Source organism: Tetrao urogallus, assembly GCF_951394365.1.
Source record: "Tetrao urogallus genome assembly, chromosome: 33".
NCBI classification, from domain to species: domain Eukaryota; kingdom Metazoa; phylum Chordata; class Aves; order Galliformes; family Phasianidae; genus Tetrao; species Tetrao urogallus.
This window is the reverse complement of record NC_136846.1, coordinates 468,104-487,974: the sequence shown is the minus strand read 5'-3', so window position 1 is coordinate 487,974 and position 19,871 is coordinate 468,104. Positions and strand designations below refer to the sequence as shown.

Genomic DNA, 19,871 nt, shown 5'->3' with positions numbered 1-19,871 from the left:
ATCCAATCCTACTGCCCTGCTTGCTTTCTAAAGGAACTGACCAAGAAACTGAGCAGGATGCACTGCAGGAAGGCAGCCATCCCACCCTGCCGGTCTTGGACAGTGGAACGCAGGCAGCGCCAACAGCTGGCACGCCAGGTAATTTCTGTGCCGCGTAATTTCATCCAGCATCACTAACCAGGTCAGCAACCTTGCACACCAGGTCAGCAGCCAAACCTGAGCGTGTGGGCACAGAGCACGTGTCAAAGAAGCCAGGGATGGCCCTGTGAAAATAGCTGACCTCAGTGGGGTGTGGAGAGTTGTTCCAGCGGCGTGCCAGAGGAGGGACGTGCAGACCTCTGTGACGCTGCTCAGCTCCCAGCACTCGCAGTTCCCAGAGAGTTGTGTAGCAGGTGAAGGGACCGTGGGACATTGTCTCGTTTCTTCCAGGCATGAATGCAGGAAAAGCACAGAGGCTGCTGTTCACAAATCTGAGCAGAAGCACCACGTCACAGCCATGGTAATGTTCTCAGCTGTGCTGCTTTCTGCACTGCTGCTGGCCTGTGGTGCTGTGATGTGGATGTGCCAGAAATACCTGTGAGTTGGCTTTTCCCCAAAACACCCTGTCGGAAACGGCGGGAGAAAAGATACAACCAAGGGCTTGATCAAGCTTTCTCAAACTTTAATCAGAAGGCACCGTTATTTATTACAGCGTATAATGAGGCTAATACATATTGCAAAAGGCGAGCTCCTGATAGGTCGGCGCGCGGGTAGCTGATTCAACCGCAGCAGCATTCCCACGGTCAGCACCCCCAGTTCTGCATCCTGTTATTGCTTCGTGTTGGTTCCTCATAATCCTGCAAGGGAATGCTGTCCTTGATGATGATAGGTCAGCAGGCTAGTGTTTATGCCTAGTTATTTCAGTCTTATCAGCGGGATTGTGTCAACATGACCCTTTTCTGCAAGCCAGCTTTCAGCAATGCTCTCCACAACACCCGATTGCTGCACTTGGCAATGAAGCATCTGTAGTGCCAGGATCCTGGATGGCCAGATCAGCTGCTGGCAGTGCACTGCCAGGACTAACAGCTCAGATTTATCTGAAGATGAAATTGCTAACCGGAGATACGGATTGTTGTACCAGGAAATGGAGGCTGATAAAGCAGAGGTACCTACCCCAGTGTGTAGCCTAGTCTAGACAAAGAGTTCCTTAGGTCAAGCATAACCTTGTCGTTTAAAACCAGTCCATCTGTGTGTTTCCTGCTACCCCTCCTAAGTCCTTGCAATTCTTTCTTGGAAAATTGTCATGCAGCTGTTCATAGTGTGGTGCCCTTCAGCCGTGTAATGAAGCAGGCTGGCAGAAATGCATTTCAGGAAGGTGAATGAAGCTTCACACTGTGAAGGCACACGGTGTCTCACAGCTTTTGTACATTATATGTATAATTTAAAATGCATTTCCAGTCTTTTTTCTTTTTATAAAAATACTGAAGTCACTGCGCTTTTTTAATTGGTTTTGGTGTTCTCTTTAAGCCTGTAAAATCTGTTATCGAATAGCACTGTCATCAAGTATCTTTCTGCCTTGCCCTTCCTTTTGTTATTTGTTTTATGTCTGGCCTATTTTTATTTTGCAAATAGAAATGTTTTACCCATGTTCTCGTTTAGTAAACAAATGATGACTTGTTCTGATCTTCACTTCTACTTGGGCATCCAGCACAGCATTTAATGGATTTGCACAGGTTAGAAACAAGCAAATTTTGAGTGTTTTCTTCTGTTTTGTTGGGAGGAGATTAAGACTAGCTGTACAGTTTTGAAAACTCTGCTCTGCAGACCAGCTGCACAGTAATGTCCTGCTGACATGAATCCTGAACTTGTCTGCCCTCAGAAAGTCTTCCTGGATGTTCCTAGAAGGCTGCTAATATTCTTGGCGCTCTTGGCCTAGCTGAATTTAATTGGAAAACTCCCACTAGCTTAGCAGGACTGTCTTCTTATTTTCCAAATGAAAGAACTGGATTAGTATTTTTCTTGCTCTCTTTTTTGGATTTTTCTAACAATCTCAAAATCCTGTTGTACAATCAGTGGATATTAAGATGTTATAATCACAAAAGAACAAGAGAGTTAGGCAAAGTAGACTAAGATAACAAGAGAGAATAAACGGAAGGCTTACCCGCATGCTAGGCTCACTTACAAAACCACCAGAAGAGGGGATCTCCAGAAGAGATCCTTCCCCACTGGCAGCCAGCTCTTCAATAGGTCTAGGAGGGGTGGAGCCAGACAGCACAGGTGGATTGCCTTCACTGTGCTTCTCTGGCTGACTCGTGGCTCGTCTCCGGTGATCAGCTGAAGAATAGGTGGGTATACCATATACCAGAAATGAGGCTGTGACTCAGCAGTTCCCAAACACCTGTGAAGCATGACTTCCTCACAGCTTTCACACCTGTTCAGTGACTCTGTGTATTTATGCATTTATACATGAAATGACTTTATTTGTTTCTGCAATGTTGTTTTCACCTAACGTATGTTTTAGTCTGGGAGTTAAATCTGAGTTGTTTATTTACTGCTGTGATAATGCTGAGGATCTGCTCGAGGCACTGCAGCAGTGCAGTGCACGCTTATGTCTCAAACCCCAGGGCCCCCATCCCAAGTGATAATGCAGGTGATCTGGGGCCTTCTTAAATTCCAGCACCTTTCAGAGGCTGGCTTACCCACAGCATGCTCTGCACACCACTGTTTAGATATGCACACAAAAAAGCTGGGCATCTGCAAGGCTGAAAACGAGTCTTTCAGTGCTTATTAATTTTGCTCCAGGCTTTTTACATTAGTAAAGTATTCAGAAGGAAGGGCTAAAATACAAAGCTGCCACCACTTTCTCTAATTGATGCATGCGAAGCTTCACCTCTCTAATTCCTGAGCAGTGTGCGCTGTGCAAAGAAAAGCCCAGAGTCCAGAGGATGTGTAAGGAGCTCCGAGCTCTGCACTCCCTGTGCAGTGCAGTCTGGCAAAATCAACTTCTGGCATTCGCTGTTCAGACGTGCAGAGTGCCTGAAGCAAAGTCCTTGCAATTCACTTCTATTCAGCGAAGGATTCCTCACCTGTTTGAACAACTTGAAACATTTTAGAGTCGTGGAACACTTTTGAAAAAGGAAGGTCTTTAATATTGATATTCATGCCTATTTAGATTATCGATTTTCCATCCAAGCTCAGCTATTGATGGTTGTGCCTGAGTAAGCCATAAAAATCAGGTCTTTATTGGATACATCCCATGCCAAATATTGTTGCTGTGTTGTTTTTATTTTCTATAGGTAGCATACCACTGTGTTTACAATGCAATCAAATGAGAATGTGACAGAGACTCTGGTAAGTGGTGGATTTTGCTTCTTTTCTAAATGGTGTGTAAAAAAAAGGGTACTGTTTTTTGCTTTGTACAAAAATATTTGCTCCTTTGTACAAAAACATGGGTGTTTTCCATCCTCTAAATCATTAAATCTTGACCTGAAAGAATAGGTGGGTATACCATTGCAGCTGTAAATCTGTACTTTCTGAAAGTCTTTCACTAGGATAGCACTGCAAAAAAGGAAAAACAGGATGCCTAGATACTTTTAGTTTATGAAGGTACAGTCAGTTTACTTATTTATTGCACTTAAGAAAAGCAAGAATGAGTGCTTTGGTCCAGTGTACAGCAGGAAGTGCTCACATGTGCTGTTGGTACACATACCTCTAATATTACTGCAGCTTTATCTATCTTCCACATTTTAGTAGGTACCATCTTTTAAGGGGGGGTAAAGGCCCGTGTTTTAGGTGTGGGCAGCGTGGCCATTTCAAGACACCTTAGGACGATCTTTTAAATTTAAGGTGGATCTTTTTAATCAACATACAACTGATGTCCCATATATAACTCCCACTAGGAAACTGGAGGGTGTTATCTCTCCACAAATTTATCAAATTGGGCCGTACGCTATAAAGAATACAGGTCAGCAACAGGTAATCTTTAATCCAACGTGGTCCCTCAAACGAGTGAGGTTATTATTGCAAACGAATGTTTCAACTATTAAACCAGATTGTGCATTATTTTTAGGCATGTCATATGCCGGATGGTCGGCATGGCTTCATCGACAGGCATTTGATACAACTAGGAAAACAAGAAGAGATGTTTCCGGTATTCTGGGAACAGGTTTAGGAGTCTTAAATAGTATAGACACTGAAATACTCATGAGTAAATTGAATACCATTACAAGTAATATGCGTGAATTGCAACATCCTCTACAGTCGTCCCTATCTGCTTTAGGGACAAGCCAATGGCTTTTATCAGATGTATTATCGCAATGGGAAAGGATAGATAGAAAAGATCATCAGCTGATTATGGATGCGCTTTCAGCAGTCCAAGGTAACACCTCTTTAGCCCTCAGTTGCATCCAGGCCCAGATGTGGATGCAATTTATAGCAGCAACAATCGTGAGAGAAGGTGAGGATGGCACTATACCTACTGAAATTAGAAAAGTAATTTGGGACAATGCAAATAGATTTGAAAGGAAATTTCAATCATGGTGGCATTTAGTTAACTTCACTTATGACCCCGTCACTAATTATGCCGTAGCTTTTGTTTTGACGATAAGTAATGCTTCAGTATACACGATATATCCAATTGCAGCTCTAGGATTAAATCATGGTGAGACTACTCTGTATCCTATTGAACATCGAATATGGGCTCTTCAAAAGAATGAGAAATGGCAAACTGTAGACGTTAGCTCATGTGCCATGCGAGAACAACGAGGATTTATTTGTGAAAGTAATACATTTGAGACTCAAGATATCTGTCTTGACACTGAACAAAATATCTGCCACTTTGAGGTCCAGCCTGGTAGGATGTTCAAAACAATGCTTATATATATTGGAAAAGGATGTGCTTGCATCAGAACTCATTGCGACTCCATACAAATAGGGGATATGATTGTAGATACTACCAATCACTCAAATCTTTGTGTTTGCAATTTTATTAATATTTTAGGATGTGATTTTAACTATACAGTTCCTGTTATTTCATATCAGCTTCTGCAGTTCAACTACACTCTGATCAAAGATTTGCGTCCAGCATTGATTGGGATGAATCTCGCCTTAGTAAGGAAGCTTCTACAACATGATGATCTGCATCGACTATTAAATCGCATTAAAGATAATGGACAAAAGACCTTGATCACTATTCATCATGACGTGAAAGAGATACATCGTGTCTTGGACAGAGTAATGAAGACTGTAGAACATCACTGGTGGGAGGTTTTTTTCGGTTGGTCTCCCACAGCAACGGGAATATTTAACTTTATACTGCATCCGGTAGTTGTTATATTAGGTTTAGTATTATTATGTTTAGTTCTTATAGTTATATTATATATAAAGACATGGCGCTTGCTAAAGCAAGTGTCCCAGCTTGATTTAGTATTAAATAAGGATGTACTGCATCGTTTCTTGTAAGACTCATCTTAAGGCTAATAAATGGTTGTAACGTTAAGGTAGAACTTATATAAGATATTAAGATATAAGATATTAAGATTTTAGGATTATTAAGTTAATAGGTTGTAGGTTATTAGGGTAGGATATTTAGCGAATCGGGTTGTAACGGGGCAAGGCTTAACCGAGAGGACAATGGCATGTATAGGCTCAATGCGGGGATCTCGGATTGTACGCGGTTAGGGTCCTCTCGAGTTGTAGTATGCTTTCTTGAGCATAAAGGGGGGGGGAGATGTTGTCAGCAACTGCGAAACTGCGAGACCCCCCCGCGGGGTCTGATGTGTTAGGCTCCCTCCCTGCTCTAATGATTGATGTGTGATGTGTGCCCCTAGGGGCGTAGACGAAGTAATTAGGCTATATAAGGTAGTATTCACGCGTAATAAACGCCATTTGCTGCTCATCATATTGGTGTCGCGTCAGTAATTGGCGAAGCTGTGGTCTCCTGGGAAATCGGAACGGGCGCATACGGCAACAAAGCTGAGGCCTGATGTCCATGTGCAGCCTGCACGGCAGGAGGGCATTGCTCAGAGCCGTGCTGCAGTGGTGTTCCACGCGATGCCTTGCAGGCACTGGGGAGCACCAGAGATGGTCTGCTGCCACTTCTGCATCCAGCCAAGACCCAGGGGCAGCTGCTCCCCCAGCACGACCATTACTTGTCAGAGCTGCTTTGTGGAGACCCAGATGGCAGCAAATGTCAAGTGTGGCGATTCTGTTAATACAAAGCCCTCCCTGCAGCTGGGCTAGTTCAAGGCAGGATGAGCATCCTGAGCAGGGATGGCTGCCTTTGCTAATGCTGGAAACAGTGTGCAGATGTCGATTCTGGAGGTGTTCCTATTGGAGCTTGAATTTCAGCCTGCAAGGTGCCTGGCTGTGATGGTGGAATGTGATGGTTGGTGATGCTCACAGCACAGCGTGTGAGGGCCTTGCTTGGGAGTTGATTCCTCAGGAGGTGTGAGAGGGTAGGCACCCTGCAATTCGTGGGAGTGCCCAAATGCCCGTGGCAGCAGAGGAGGTCGCAGGTAGATTTGGGGGGCAGAGACTTGGCAGAGTCTCAGGCAGACTTGGCCTGAGCTCGGGGTTGGGTCAGCTCAGATGTGCAATGTGAGAACACATCTCATCTGACTGTCCTACGTCTTTCTAAAGGGACGAACACAGGCAGCGCAAACCACTGGCATGCCAGGAGATTTCTGTCCAGTGTCACCAGAGTCACTGGGTGCCAGCAGGCGCTTCCTGCCTGCTCTCGCACATCAGGTCAGCAGCCGAACCTGAGCGTGTGAGCGCAGAGCACGTGTTGTAAAAGAGGCAAGGAGCGGCTCTCTGAAAATGGCTGAGCTCAGTGGGGTGTGCAGAGTTGTTCCAGCCATGTGCCAGAGAAGGCCTGTGTGATGCTGCTCACCTCTCACTGCTCCCAGTTCCCAGAGGGCTGTGAGCTTTGTCCTTTTGGGAACGAAGCGGCCCGAGGGCAATGAGGTGAAGGTAAGGTGGGACGTTGTCGTTTCTTCCAGGGCTGAATGCAGGGAAAAGCACAAAGGCTGCTGTTGGCAGATCTGTGCGGCAGTGCCACGTGGCAGCGATGGTGCTGCTCTCAGCTGTGCTGCTGTCTGCGCTGGTGCTGGCCTGCATCGCGGACGTGGAACACATGCCTGTGAGTTGTCTTTTTCCCCCAACCATTTCGTTGCTGCATGTGGCAATGAAGCATTTGTGGTGCCGGGATCCTGGGCAGCCGAATCAGCTGCTGGCAGTACGCTGTCACGATTTATTCGCAAGGTCTTCCAAGCTTGCCCTTATTTCTTGTCAGTGAGTAGTGCTTTCTGAAACTTATTTTCAGTGTGTGCAAGAGGGGAGAGAGAGCAGCAGAGCGAGCTCATCCTGACACCGACTGGGAGGGAGTTCCAGCTGGAGATGAAGTGGAGAGTGGAGAGGCAACGAGAGAGATCCTTGCCCAAGCCAACAAGAACCTCAGCAATAGTTCCAGTCCGTTCCATTCTGCCATCCCAGAGGCGTTCAGACTCGTCTGGAAGACCTGGAACGTGAACTCCAAGCCATGAAAGAGGTCCATGGGAACAGTGGTGAGTGCTGCATCCTGTCAGAGGACAGCCCTGGAAGTGAGAGCGGAGGATCAGCGGCAGAGCATTTGCCCTTCACCCTCCGTTCCCCGGGACGAGTATCACCAATAGTTCGAAGATTCTTAGCTCGCCATAGCTACAATCCTTTTGAGGGTCCCAATGAGGACCCAGAAAGCGAGCTTCCTCTGACCGCCGGGCAGCACGTTTATGTCTTTGGAGATGTGGATGAGGACGGCTGGTTTCTGGGAGAGCTGACGGATGGCACGAGAGGGCTGGTCCCTTCCAGTCTGGTGACAGAGGTTTCAGATGATGAGCTGGACACAACGATGCCTCCCGAGCTCTGTGATCTGCTGGAAACGGATGATTAAGTCGACGCAAAGAGTCCATAATGCAGCAACATCCTGTCGCAATTCTTGCCTCACTCCATCTGCAAGACGACCCCCCGCTCCACTTGATGTTCGAGTGAAGCGTGAGCAGGATGTGGATGAGCTCCTCCTGGGACGATCTGAGATGACTGACAGTGCAACTGCATGGTTTTATCGTATATTAAAAAATAGTTTTAAAAACTAACAAGCAGCACTGTTCTTTTTCTTTTTTGTTGAGGTGACACTTTTTCTAGCTGAGATTTTGCAAGAGTCTTGAAGCAGATTTGAACTGGTAGAAGTTGGCCGTGTTTGCATTCCGTTTCTCCTTCTTTCCTTGCTGATCAGAGTCAAGGTGCCATGCATCCACTCCCTGCCTCTGGCTGCCCCCCTCCACTGTGAAAAGAACTGAGAACTTCTGGCACAGAAGTTTGTCCATGTGCAAGGCTTAAACTTCGTGCTTCTTCCTTCTCTGCTTGGTAAAACTCAGCGTTGGGCTCATTTGGAGTCTGAGTGCTGGTTTCTGGGGCAGTCCTTAGCTAAAGGCTGGAGTGCCTGTATCAGCTGTGGCAGTGCAACTCCCACGCCCCACGTTCTCCCCTTCAGCCAGGCCTCCCAGTGCTTGGTGCACTTGGACAAAAGGTGGAGGACCAGTACGTGAAGGTTCTCCTTCTGTACCTCGCCCCTGCCTGCGCCTGGGTAGCAAACGGCAGTGAATAAGGGCGTTAGGGGATGCCCTGATTGTCCCTGCCTTCTGCCTCGTGTCCCATTGCCCAGGGCCAATCCTGGAGTCAGTCGTCTCCTGGCAGCCTGGTACATGTGGACACAAATCACGGCCCATGGGGGTAGTTTGGAATGTGTGAGTTCAGCAAGTGCTCAGGTTTGTGCAGCTGGGGGAAAGAACCAGGTTTGGCCATCCAAGGGGGCCAGTATGGAAAAGCACCCGGTAGATCTCCATCATCTCAGACCCTGCAGTTAGAGATTCTTAGCAAGTGTGAACATTGACCAGTACCTGAGGGCAGGTGGGAGGAACATGGATGAAGCCAGGCTCTTCTCGGTAGTGTGCAGCGGTGGGACAGCGAGCAGCGGCCTAGAACTTGAACTCGGGAAGTGCCATGCAGGCACGTGGAAGACCTTTGTTATGGTAAGGGTGGGGGAGCACCGGGACGGGTTGCCCAGAGAGGTGGCGGAGGTTGTGATGGGCATCTCCTCTGGTAGGGATGCCTCCCAGGTACTGCCAAATCCTCGAGGCTGTCCGCCAATGGAGGCCAGGGCAAAGTCAGCCCACTGGAGTCAGCCTGGATTACGACCTGAGGAGGAATGGCGGCCTGTTGTATTTGCTGTAAACAGGTGGAGGCAAATTGTAAGCAGAAGCCAGCTTGCTCTTCTTCCATCCACCTCCTTCCTTCCTTATCTGTTTTAACGACACGCGTTCGTTTCACAGCAGTAGGTGCTGAGATAGTTCACTTGTCCACACTTGTTTTGTGTGTTTGCATGTGTGTTCACACGTGAGAGCATCTGCACTCTCATGGTTTGATACAGGATGTCCCATCAGTGAGCGAGTGTGAATCTTGTCATCTGCAAATCTGTCATCAGGTCCCTGCTTAATTTTTCACCTATTTCTTAAACTGCTGCTAAACAGAACTGAGCAAAACAGATTTGCCATTTCCTGCCATGCCAAACTAGCAGGGTGGCAGGATGATGAGCAAAGTCGCCCAATGCTTACAAAAACGTGATGTCCAAACAAAGCCTGTGTTCCCTGAGGTTTTAGCTCCACATCTCACACTGCAGGGGGAACTTTGCAGACAGATGTCACTACAGCATTCTGGCCCCATAACCCCTATGGCCCCATAACCACTACAACCCCATCTCATAGCAATCCCATCCCATATCCATCATACCCACCCCATAACCATCTTGATTCCATCCCATATCTATACCCCCACATCCTATCCCCATCTTCTACCCCATATCCATCCTAAATCCATATCCCCACATCCATTCCATACATTATCATACAATCAATGAGTATACAGATGACACAGTATACCCGAGAGCTTGGCTTATGCAGTTATACTAGAACAGAAAAGAAAGACACTCACCCTACCTCAGGCTCATGGGGTAAACTCCAGTGGAGCGGATCACCAGAACGGATCCTTCTCCCCTGGCAGTCAGCTCTTAAATGGGTCTCGGAGGGGTGCAGCCAGGCTCCACCACTCCCGGCAGCGCAGATGAATTGCCTTCACCTGTGCTCCCATGGCTGACTCAGGGCTGGCCTCAGGTGACCGGTCAGAGGTTCAGTGACGGAGACCAGCTCAAGACACCTGGGACAGACGGGCTTAGGCTCTGGTGGCACAAGAAGCAAAGTTTATTGTTGTTACAGGGTTTTTATATCTTTTAGCTACAGGAGTATACAATACTTAAATCAGATAACATTCATGTGGCTGACAGCAATACATCATTACTTAATTAACTCTTTTGTATTATGATCAGTACAGTGATCAAAAGGCGTTCTCTTCACAGAACATGTTCTGCTCTTGGTCACGGAACGAAGAAGCTGTAGCTTATGGTTGCCAGTTTCACATGGCAGTCCTTCCCTTTCAGGAGGGGCCGCATGTTCCCTGTTTGACCCTTTCAGTCCAGCCAGGTCTGTTTTGCTTAACAGTCTTCCTCAGTTCAGGCTGTGGTTCAGCAGTCCCCATACACTTATCCATCCCATTATCACCCCGGCCCCATATTCTTCCCCAGTCCATCCCACACTCTTTCCCTGTTGATCCCACATCCATCCCAACCTAATCCCATACCCAAGGCCCATCCCATATATATTCCAATTACCGATCTTCCACTCCATAACCATCCCATATCCCACATCCCAATCCTAAATTTCACATCCTAATCCCACATCCCATCCCCATCTCCCACCTGTCAATCCCAATCCCATCTCCCACCCCCTATAGCAATAGGACGCACCCTGAAGTCCCGCCCCCATCACCGCCCCGCCCCATGCCAGTGCTCCTCCTATCAACGGCCCCGCACCTCCCCGCCCCCGGGCTCTCATTGGTCCGGTGCAGCTCTGTCCTGCCTCCGGGCTCCCATTGGTCAGTGGCAGCGCCGCCGGCTCCCATTGGCTGAGGCGCGGCGCGCGGGAACGGCCGTTAGCAGCCGGGTCGGAGCCGCCCCGCTTTCCCCTCAGGCGCTGCTACTCCCGCAGCCCGGGTCGCTCCGCGCGGCACCGCTGCTGTGCGCCGGAGCTGTCCGGAAGCACCGAGATGGAACCGCAGCACGAGCGCCGCGGTGCTGAGGACAGAGGCGCCGGAGCTGGGGGAACGGTGAGCGACACCGGGACAGGGGACACCTGGGCAGCCATAACCTGGCTTCATGCGGGGTGAGGGGCTGGGAGTGGGACTGGGATGCGGATGCAGACAGGATGGGATGTGGGGAAGTGGGATAAATACGGGACGGGCTGTGAATATGGGGTGGATATGAGGCTATAGGGAGCTATGGGAGAGATATAGGGGGATAATGGGGAAATAGAGGGGGGAGAGGGAGCTGTGGAGAGCTGGGGAGGGATATGGGGGAGTGGGGGCTACAGAAAGCTGTGAGGTATAGGGAGGCGTATGGATATATCGTGGGCTGTGGTGGGGAATTGGGGTATATGGGGGATTTGGGGCAATAGAGGACTGTGAGGATGTTATGGGGAAACAGTGCTATGGGGAGCATGGGGGGGCTTGGGAGGGGCTATGGGGAGCTGAATGGGGGTATAAGGTGGGCTATGGAGGGATGTGGGGCTAGAGGGTCCAGATATCATCCACTCTTTGCTGGATGAGGCTGGGAATGTGACCACTGAGGATAAGGAAAAGGCAGAGGTTCTGAATGCCTTCTTTACGTCTGTCTTTAAAAGTCAGACCAGTTATCCTCAGGATACTCCTTTCTCTGACCTGGTAATCTCGGCTGGGGACCACACTAATCCCCCTGTGATTCTGGAAGAAACAGTCAGAGACCTACTGCTCCAACTGGACTGCCACAAGTCGATGGGGCCAGATGAGATCCACCCGAGAGTGCTGAGGGAACTGGCGGAGGTGAGAGCCGAGCCGCTTTCCATCATCTGTCAGCGCTCCTTGTGCACTGGTGAGGTCCCAGAAGACTGGAGGCTTGCCAATGTGACTCCCATTTACAAGAAAGGTCGTAAGGAGGATCCGGGGAACTACAGGCCTGTCAGCCTGACCTCGGTGCCAGGGAAGGTTATGGAGCAGATCACACGGCATGTGCGGGATGAGCGGGGGATCAGGCCTAGCCAGCATGGGTTCATTAAGGGCAGGTCCTGTTTGACCAACCTGATCTCCTTCTATGATCTAGTGACCCATCTGGTGGATGAGGGAAAGGCTGTTGATGTGGTCTACCTAGACTTCAGCAAAGCCTTTGACACTGTCTCCCACAGCACTCTCCTGCAGAAGCTGGCAGCCTGAGGCTTGGATGGGTGCTCTCTCGGCTGGGTGAGGAGCTGGCTGGAGGGCCGGGCTCAGAGAGTGGTGGTGAATGGAGTGAAATCCAGCTGGCGACCGGTCGTGAGTGGTGTTCCCCAGGGGTCGGTGCTGGGGCCTGTCCTCTTCAATATCTTGATTGATGACCTGGATGAGGGCATCGAGTGCACCCTCAGTAAATTCGCAGATGACACCAAATTGGCTGGAAGCGTGGATCTGTCTGGGGGTAGCGAGGCCCTGCAGAGGGATCTGGACAGGCTGGAGAGCTGGGCTGAAGCCAATGGGATGAGGTTCAACAAGGCCAAATGCCGGGTCCTACACTTCGGCTACAACAACCCCAGGCGACGCCACAGGCTTGGGGTGGTGTGGCTGGAGGGCTGCGTAGAGGAAATGGACCTGGGGGTATGGATGGATGCTGGGCTGAACAGGAGCCAGCAGTGTGCCCAGGTGGCCAAGAAGGCCAATGGCAGCCTGGCTTGCATCAGAAACAGTGCAGCCAGCAGGAGCAGAGAGGTGATTGTTCCCCTGTACTCGGCACTGGTGAGGCTGCACCTCGAGTGCTGTGTCCAGTTTTGGGCCCCTCACTGCAAGAAAGACATCGAGGCCCTGGAACGCGTTCAGAGGAGGGCAACAAAGCTGGTGAGGGGTCTGGAACACAGGGCTGGTGAGGAGAGGCTGAAGGAGCTGGGAATGTTCAGCCTGGAGAAGAGGAGCTCAGGGCAGACCTCATTGCTCTCTATGACTGCCTGAAGGGAGGTTGTAGTGAGCTGGGGGTCGGCCTCTGCTCTCGTGTCATTAGTGATAGGAGCAGAGGGAATGGCTTCAAGCTGCGACAGGGGAGATTCAGGCTGGACATCAGGAAGTATTACTGTTCAGAAAGGGTGGTCAGGCAGTGGAATGGATGCCCAGGGAGGTGGTGGAGTCACCGACCCTGGAGGTGTTCAAGGAAAGACTGGATGTTGTGTTGAGGGACATGGTTTAGTGGGAGCTGTTGGTAATGGGTGAACGGTTGGACTGGATGATCTTTTAGGTCTTTTCCAACCTTGGTGATTCTATGATTCTATATAGGCCCAAATACAGGAACTATAGGGAGTTATAGGGGGAGATGGGGCAATATTGGTGGGATGTAGGGTTACAGGAAGGTTGTGAAGTGATACAGGGTGATAGTGGGCTACAGGGGTCTGAGGAGAGCTATGGGGAGGGATATAAAGGGCTGGGAGGAGGAAAAAAGAGAGTATGGTTCAATAAACATAGGGGGCAAATAGGTGGAATAGAAAGGGACTTGGGGCTGCAGGGAGATGGCTGTAGGTGTGATATGGAGAAAGAGGTGCGACAGGGGGCTGCGGAGGGGTGCTGTATGGGAACTGCTGAATCGCGGCCTGAGCCTCTGACTGCCCACCTGAGGCGAGCACCGAGTCAGCCCTATAAGCACAGATGAAGGCAGTGCTCCTGTGCTGCCGGAAGGGGAGCCTGGCTGCACCTCTCCCAGACCCATTTAAGAGCTGACTGCTGGTGGGGAAGGATCTCTTCTGGAGATTGTTCCTCTTGGAGTCTTCTCAGTGAGTCCAGGACAAGGGCAAGCTTCCCATCCATTCTTCTTTGGTGTGGTAGCTTGTTTAGCCTAACTTTCCTCTATATTTCGTAATTATAACAACTGTATATTCATTGATTTTACAGATATAAAGAGATATAAGGATATAAAAGGCTGTGGGGGAGCTACAGAGTACTTGCATAGGCTATAGGGAAATACAGGGTAATATGGGGCTACGGGGGGGCTATAGGGTAATGCAAGGAGAAAAGGCCCCTGGAGAGGAGCAGATAACAAGAAGATGGAAGGGATAAAAGGGGGTCATTAGGTGGATGTAATGTGACTTCAGTGGGCTGGGAAATAAAGAAACGAAACAAAACAAAAGAGGAAAAAAAAGAAAAGAAAACAAAAAAGCAACAAAAAAAAAAAGCGAAAAATGACAGATACTAAAAAATGAGAAAAAACACAACCAAAAAGAGCAAAGTTAAAATAATGAAAAGAACAGAACAAGAGAGTAAAAAGCAAAAAGCAATGGATGGTGAGAAATGTAGAGAAAGCAAGTAGGAAAGCTAACCATTGCACAGCAAAGGAAAGCAAGGCAAAGAGTGAAAGAATGAAAAAATGCAGCCTTCCAGGAATGGAGGAATGTGGGAAAGCTGAGCCCCGGCTTGCCACAGGAGCTGCGCAGAAGGAGAAGCGTTGTAGAGCTGTCAGGCAGACAGGGGTTGGTTTGCCACTCTCAGCAGGAATGAGACTAGCAATACTTTCTGTAAGTGCATTGCAGTTGAGAAATGAGTTTGTTTTGGCTACAGAAACAGTGTATTTGAGGGATTTTGAGGGACGTGGCCTAAAGGACAAGGATTCTGTTGGCGACTGCTTTCTGTGATGTGGAAATGCTGTCCTTTGTGTTAGGGATGGAGCATAGGATTCAATCAGCTCTTATTGAGAAAGGGGAAAACGGGCAGCCTGTGTGGGTGAGAACATTCTGTGAGCTGCAGTTTGGGTGTGTTCAGCTAAATAGGGCTGTATGAAAGGGCGTGTGATGGAGGAGAGAGGAAAGTGCCTTGTGTTGACTGTAAAGATGGTAGAATATTAGAGCAGTGGAAAGGTAAATTGAAGAAACCGTGCTTGGAAACTGGCAGGTTGTGGGTGACTGTGCCAAAATCTTCCTCCAAAGAGTTGCTCTTCAAGGGCTGCTTGCTTTCTCCCTGCCACAAGCTGACACCAGTAGCCGTCCAGTGCAGCGCGGCCATGCAGAAAGGCTGGGGAAGGAGACAGAGCTTGAGAAGGCACCAAGGACACGTACAGGTACACAACAAGCATCTGGACTTGATGCACTGTCTTTCTGCCCAGGCTTTCTGTTTGTTGGCTCCTGGGGCAGTTCTGTGCAGTTTACACCCCAGCTTTCTCCCAAGCTCTGGCTGCACAGAAGCGCAAGCAATCAGAGGAAGAGAAGGAAAAAGCAGAGGAGTGGCCTTCTGAGAAAAGAGCTGAGGGGGAGCTTGAGGCAGCGTTTTGGAGAAGTAGTGCTTTGACTTAGGGTTGTTCTGTGTCTGAGTTTTCCTTGCCCTGGGTTATCACTGAGTGTAGCTGCTTGTTTTCTTGGATCCTGTGCGCGCGTTGTTGGTAGACAGATCAGTGTGTGGAAAAGACAGCTGAGAATCCAGGGCATGGCAATGTACTTCTGCTGGGCAGATGTACTGAACTGCTGGAAGGCTTGTGGGAATGAGAAGAGAAGCTGGATTTCTGTTGGACAGCCCGACTGCATCAGTTCTGCCTCCTTTCACTGAGCTGAAGGCAGTGTGTGTGGAGCCTTCTGATGGGAAACCCACGGTCCCCACAGGGTGGGTGCGGAAAAGAAATGGAGCTGAGATGCATCTGTGTGCTGTGAGTGCTATTGCTGAGGACAGGGAGGAGCCCCAGCTGATGAAAGGGCTTTGGTAAGAACAGTGGTGAAAGCAGGAGTGGATATGGAAGGTTTGGATTGCTCTCGGAGGAACGGTGGAAGGGTCAAATGTTCTGCAGGTTCAGCACGCGCTGCGCCCTGCCTGCGCCCTGCCTGCGCCCTGCCTGCGCCCAGCCTGGTTTTTTGTCCTTTCCTTTTTAGGGTAGGAAAACAAATTTCTGGGGCAGGAGAAGAAGAAATGCAGCAGTCTTCTCTGCACGGCTCATTTTGCGTGAGTTGCCAGGTGCTGCTGTGGTAATGGGTGCTGATGAGCCAGCCTTCGTGGCAGGGCTGTGGCTTTATTTTATGTCAGAATTTGAGGCCTACGATTTTCCCACTGTGAGTGCCTGTTTTAAATGATCAAAAGTGATGTGAAAATTAGCTTCCCTCCTTGTTTTAGAATCACGTATTGACTTCTGATATTTGTCTTTCTATTCCTTTAGCAACTGGGGTGTTGATGCTGCTGCACGTATCTCCCATTTTGCCCTTCTGCTTTGTGTAAAAGAATAGCCAAACATGCCATCTCTGTGTGCAATTTCCTTGAAGTATTTTACTTCCAGGTTCCCTAAACTTTGGATCTGGGAGGTGACCACTCCTTTGTCTATGATGAAAGCACAGCGGTGATGCAGGCACTTGCTGAGGTCACAGTGGTTGCCGGGCTGGGAGCGTTTGTGCCCCAGCTGGAGCAGAGCTGGTGCTCTAGTGAGCGTGCTGCACACTGAGACCGAGCTCTGTGCTTTCATTGAGAGATCTTCCTGTGAGAGCCCACTGGAAGCAGCGCTGCGGCGTGTGTGAGAGCTGGGCACAGCTCCGGCTGAGCAGTGGCCAGGTGAGCTGGGGTTGGTGCTGGGTGTCTCAGCAGGAAAGCTGGGCTGGGGTGGGCACGCTGCGTCAGCCCTTGTCCAGGCTGGCGGTGAGACAAAAGGAGTTTTCTTCACGACAGCAACACCAGCCGTGTGCTTCAAGGTGCATAACTATGGAGGAGATGGAGAAGAACGCTTGCTGTCAGAACTCATGGCAGCTGTACGGGAGCTGGATGTATTTTGGAGGCAGTTCTCATTAGTAGTTGGTTTTGAGTATTGCCCTGCCCGGTAGCTTAAACTGCATAGCAGAAGAAAGCTGGGAAAATGCTTTTTCCTATTTTTCACTTGCAGGTTCTTTCTTTCGGGTTGGTTTCCAAAAGGAGATTTTGGGGACTGAGGCAGTTGAAGAGTGAAGCCAGCTCTTTCCAACAGCAGGGGGTCAGTCCCTGTGGAGAGGACCCCAGGAACGTGAGCTTCCTCTGAGACGTTCCCCAGCATGTCCCAGCAGGGACACAGACGCGGTTCCCATTCCTGCTTTGCGCGTGGAAAGGTATGGCTGGGTTTCTCTACCTTGGGTTTTCTTCCTTTCTCTGGTTTTGGAGGGGAAGGGGTGGAGCAGGGGGAGCCCTGCTGGTCCTTAGTGAGCTCAGTAACCAGTTGGCTTGTGCGGTGCAGCAAAAGGACAGCATTGCCAGGCTCCTTAACCTGCTGGGGCAGGGTGGGAGCCGAGAGCGGGCGCTGCCCTCCTGCCATCTGTACCTGGTTATGGTTTGCCAAAGCCATGTTTGCTCTGGGTTTCTGCTGAGAAGTTTGTTCTAGCTGCCTGCAGCAGTACAGGGTGGGGAAGAAATGATGGTGAAGAGCTAAGGCTGCGCACGGTGATTTTGCATGGGTTGAACTGTGGCACCTGAAGACACTGTTTCCCTTGGAATAATGCTGGTGTTTGCAGGTGTGTTGGTGCAACCCCCTGAAGTGATGTCTGAGAGCGCCTGTCTTCTGCACCTGAACGATCAGAAAGCTGCATATGCCCAGAAATTGCAGCTTGTGCAGATGTTGTGAATGCGCTCCCAATGTTTCCTTTAGTGATAACTCAGCGCTCTCTGGCACGATCTGGAACACTGCATCTCTTTGCAAACGTTGGTGCCTGTATCCATGGGCCCTCCTTTTTTCTCTCCTCAGAAGCAGCGCCGTGCTGTTCCCCATGCTAGGGAGCAGCAGCCAGCAGGCTGCCCCAGTGCCAGCTGGGCCTTGCAGCGCGCAGAGGGACGCGATGGGGATGGACCATCCTCAGCACCATGCAAAAGTGAGTCTCTTCAGTCCTCTGTCATGAAGGATGGAAGAATGAGTGTTACTTCTGAGTTGGTGCAGTGCTGTAGGGATGTCGAGTAACCATTGTGGAAGCATTAGGGAGGCTGACAGTGACAGCTGATGGCAGCAGTAAGACAGAAGTCTGTGTGTAAGTGGTGGCGCTCAGAGCTGAATGAATTCCCTTCAGAGACAAAAAAATCCATGTCTCAACTTGTGCAGCGTTTTGTAGCGTTTTGTTTGCTGATGCAGCTTTGCTCTGCAGAATGCAGAGCTGTCAGGCAGCCCTGGGTTCCTCTGCTGCCACCTGAGCAGGAATGAGAGCAGTAATGCTTTGTGTAAGCGCACTGCCGTTTAAACATCAGTTTCTGTTTTGGCTGTAGAACAGTGTCTTTTGGTTTCTGGGGGGTGGATGTGGGCTAACAGGACAGCGCTGCTCCTGGGAAACCAACACTCAATCTGTTGTTGTAGGGATGGAGCCTGCGCGTCCATGGAATGGTGCTGGGCATGGGGGGAAACGGAAAGCCTCCCCAGGTAAGAAGCTCTTGTGAGCTGTGGTGTGGGTACTGCCTCTAAACAGGGCTGCGTGAAGGGGCGTGTGATGGAGGAGAGGGGAAAGGGCACTGCAGATCTCTGCTGACTGCAGAAATGGCGGACCATTGTAGCAGCAGAAGGGCAAATTGAAGAAACTACGCTTGAGGAGCAGAAGTTTGTGGTTGGCTGTGCTAAAATGTTCCTGCAAAGAGATGCTCTTCATGTCTGTCTTGTTTCCTTTCTGTCAGGAGCTGATGACAACAGGCTTGCAGGGAGGCAGGGGAGGAGCAAGGAGAGTGGCACAGCACCCAAGAGAGGTACAACACACAGCAGGCATCTGGGTTTGGTGCCCTGTCTTTCTAGTTAGGCTTTCTGTCTGCCCTTTCCTGGGACTGTTGTCATTGCATGTTGCTTGAGGTCTTAATCCCTGGGGATTACAATTACCTTTCCTGTCCCAATTGACAATGCAAGCCCACAGTTCACCCACGATCCTAAGGTGCATTGCTGTGAACACTGGAGATGAGATTTCCTAGTATCGTGGCCTATTTTGCAGACTGAATGTAGTGCTGGACTCATTAAATGTTGCTGCTTCCCCTTTCTTGTTTCTAACAGGGAGAGGTGCTGAGCCAAATGGCGAAATCCACATGAAAACTCCTCTCCAGGCTGGAGGGCTTCCTGAAGCAGCAGGTCCCAGCAGAGGGGGAACAGCTTCTCCTGCAGTTGCCAACTGCTCCTTCTCCAAGATCACGGTCGCAAGAAAGCGCAAGGGAGTGGAAGAGGAGGAGCAGAAGGCAGAGCTGGGTCCTGCCAACAAACAAGTGAAAGTGGAGCACAATGGGGAGAAGGCTGAGAGCCCTCATCAGAGCAGAGGTGCTGTGCCAGCTCCATCAGCACAGCCTGGGCCTGCCCCAGTGCCGACCGGGCTGTACCGGACCTCAAAGCGAAGAGGTAAGAAGATGCTGCAGCTGCCCTGGTGAGGCGCTTCCCTTGTCAAGCACGTGGAGTTTGCTTGGGGTTTGCTTTGCTTTTTCTTCCCTTCTGCAGGGAGGGGAAAAGAGTAGAAGGCTACCAAGTCCAAAGGATGTGCCAGAATGTGTAATCCTATCTTTTCCCATGAAACCCATGATGGCCTTCTGCTCGTCCCACTGCAAATACCCGTTCCTGAGAGATTTCCCAGTCTGTTTTTGTGGTACCCGTGTTTCCGTGGTTTTGCTATTGACAAACTGAATTTCTCTTCTCTTGCTCTATAGAAAGACGACGACGACAGAAAGAAAGGAGAGCAGAAATGAAGAAGGCTGCTCTCAGAGCTGCTGCTGCACATGCAGAGGTGAGTCCTTGGCGAGCACAGACACGGCTCTTGTTCTGTCTGTGA

The 19,871-nt window shown here is 49.8% G+C and overlaps 1 pseudogene across 1 annotated transcript in view; it reads right to left on the bottom strand.

The window, feature by feature from the left end:
• LOC306956620 (maternal embryonic leucine zipper kinase-like) overlaps window positions 1-2,146 on the bottom strand; it is a 34,591-nt pseudogene extending 32,445 nt beyond the window's left edge. Inside the window, exon 1 of the transcript in view lies at window positions 2,141-2,146. The product of the transcript in view is annotated as a maternal embryonic leucine zipper kinase-like (transcript). The remainder of the gene's footprint in view (window positions 1-2,140) is intronic.
• Between the last annotated feature and the right edge of the window lie 17,725 nt (window positions 2,147-19,871).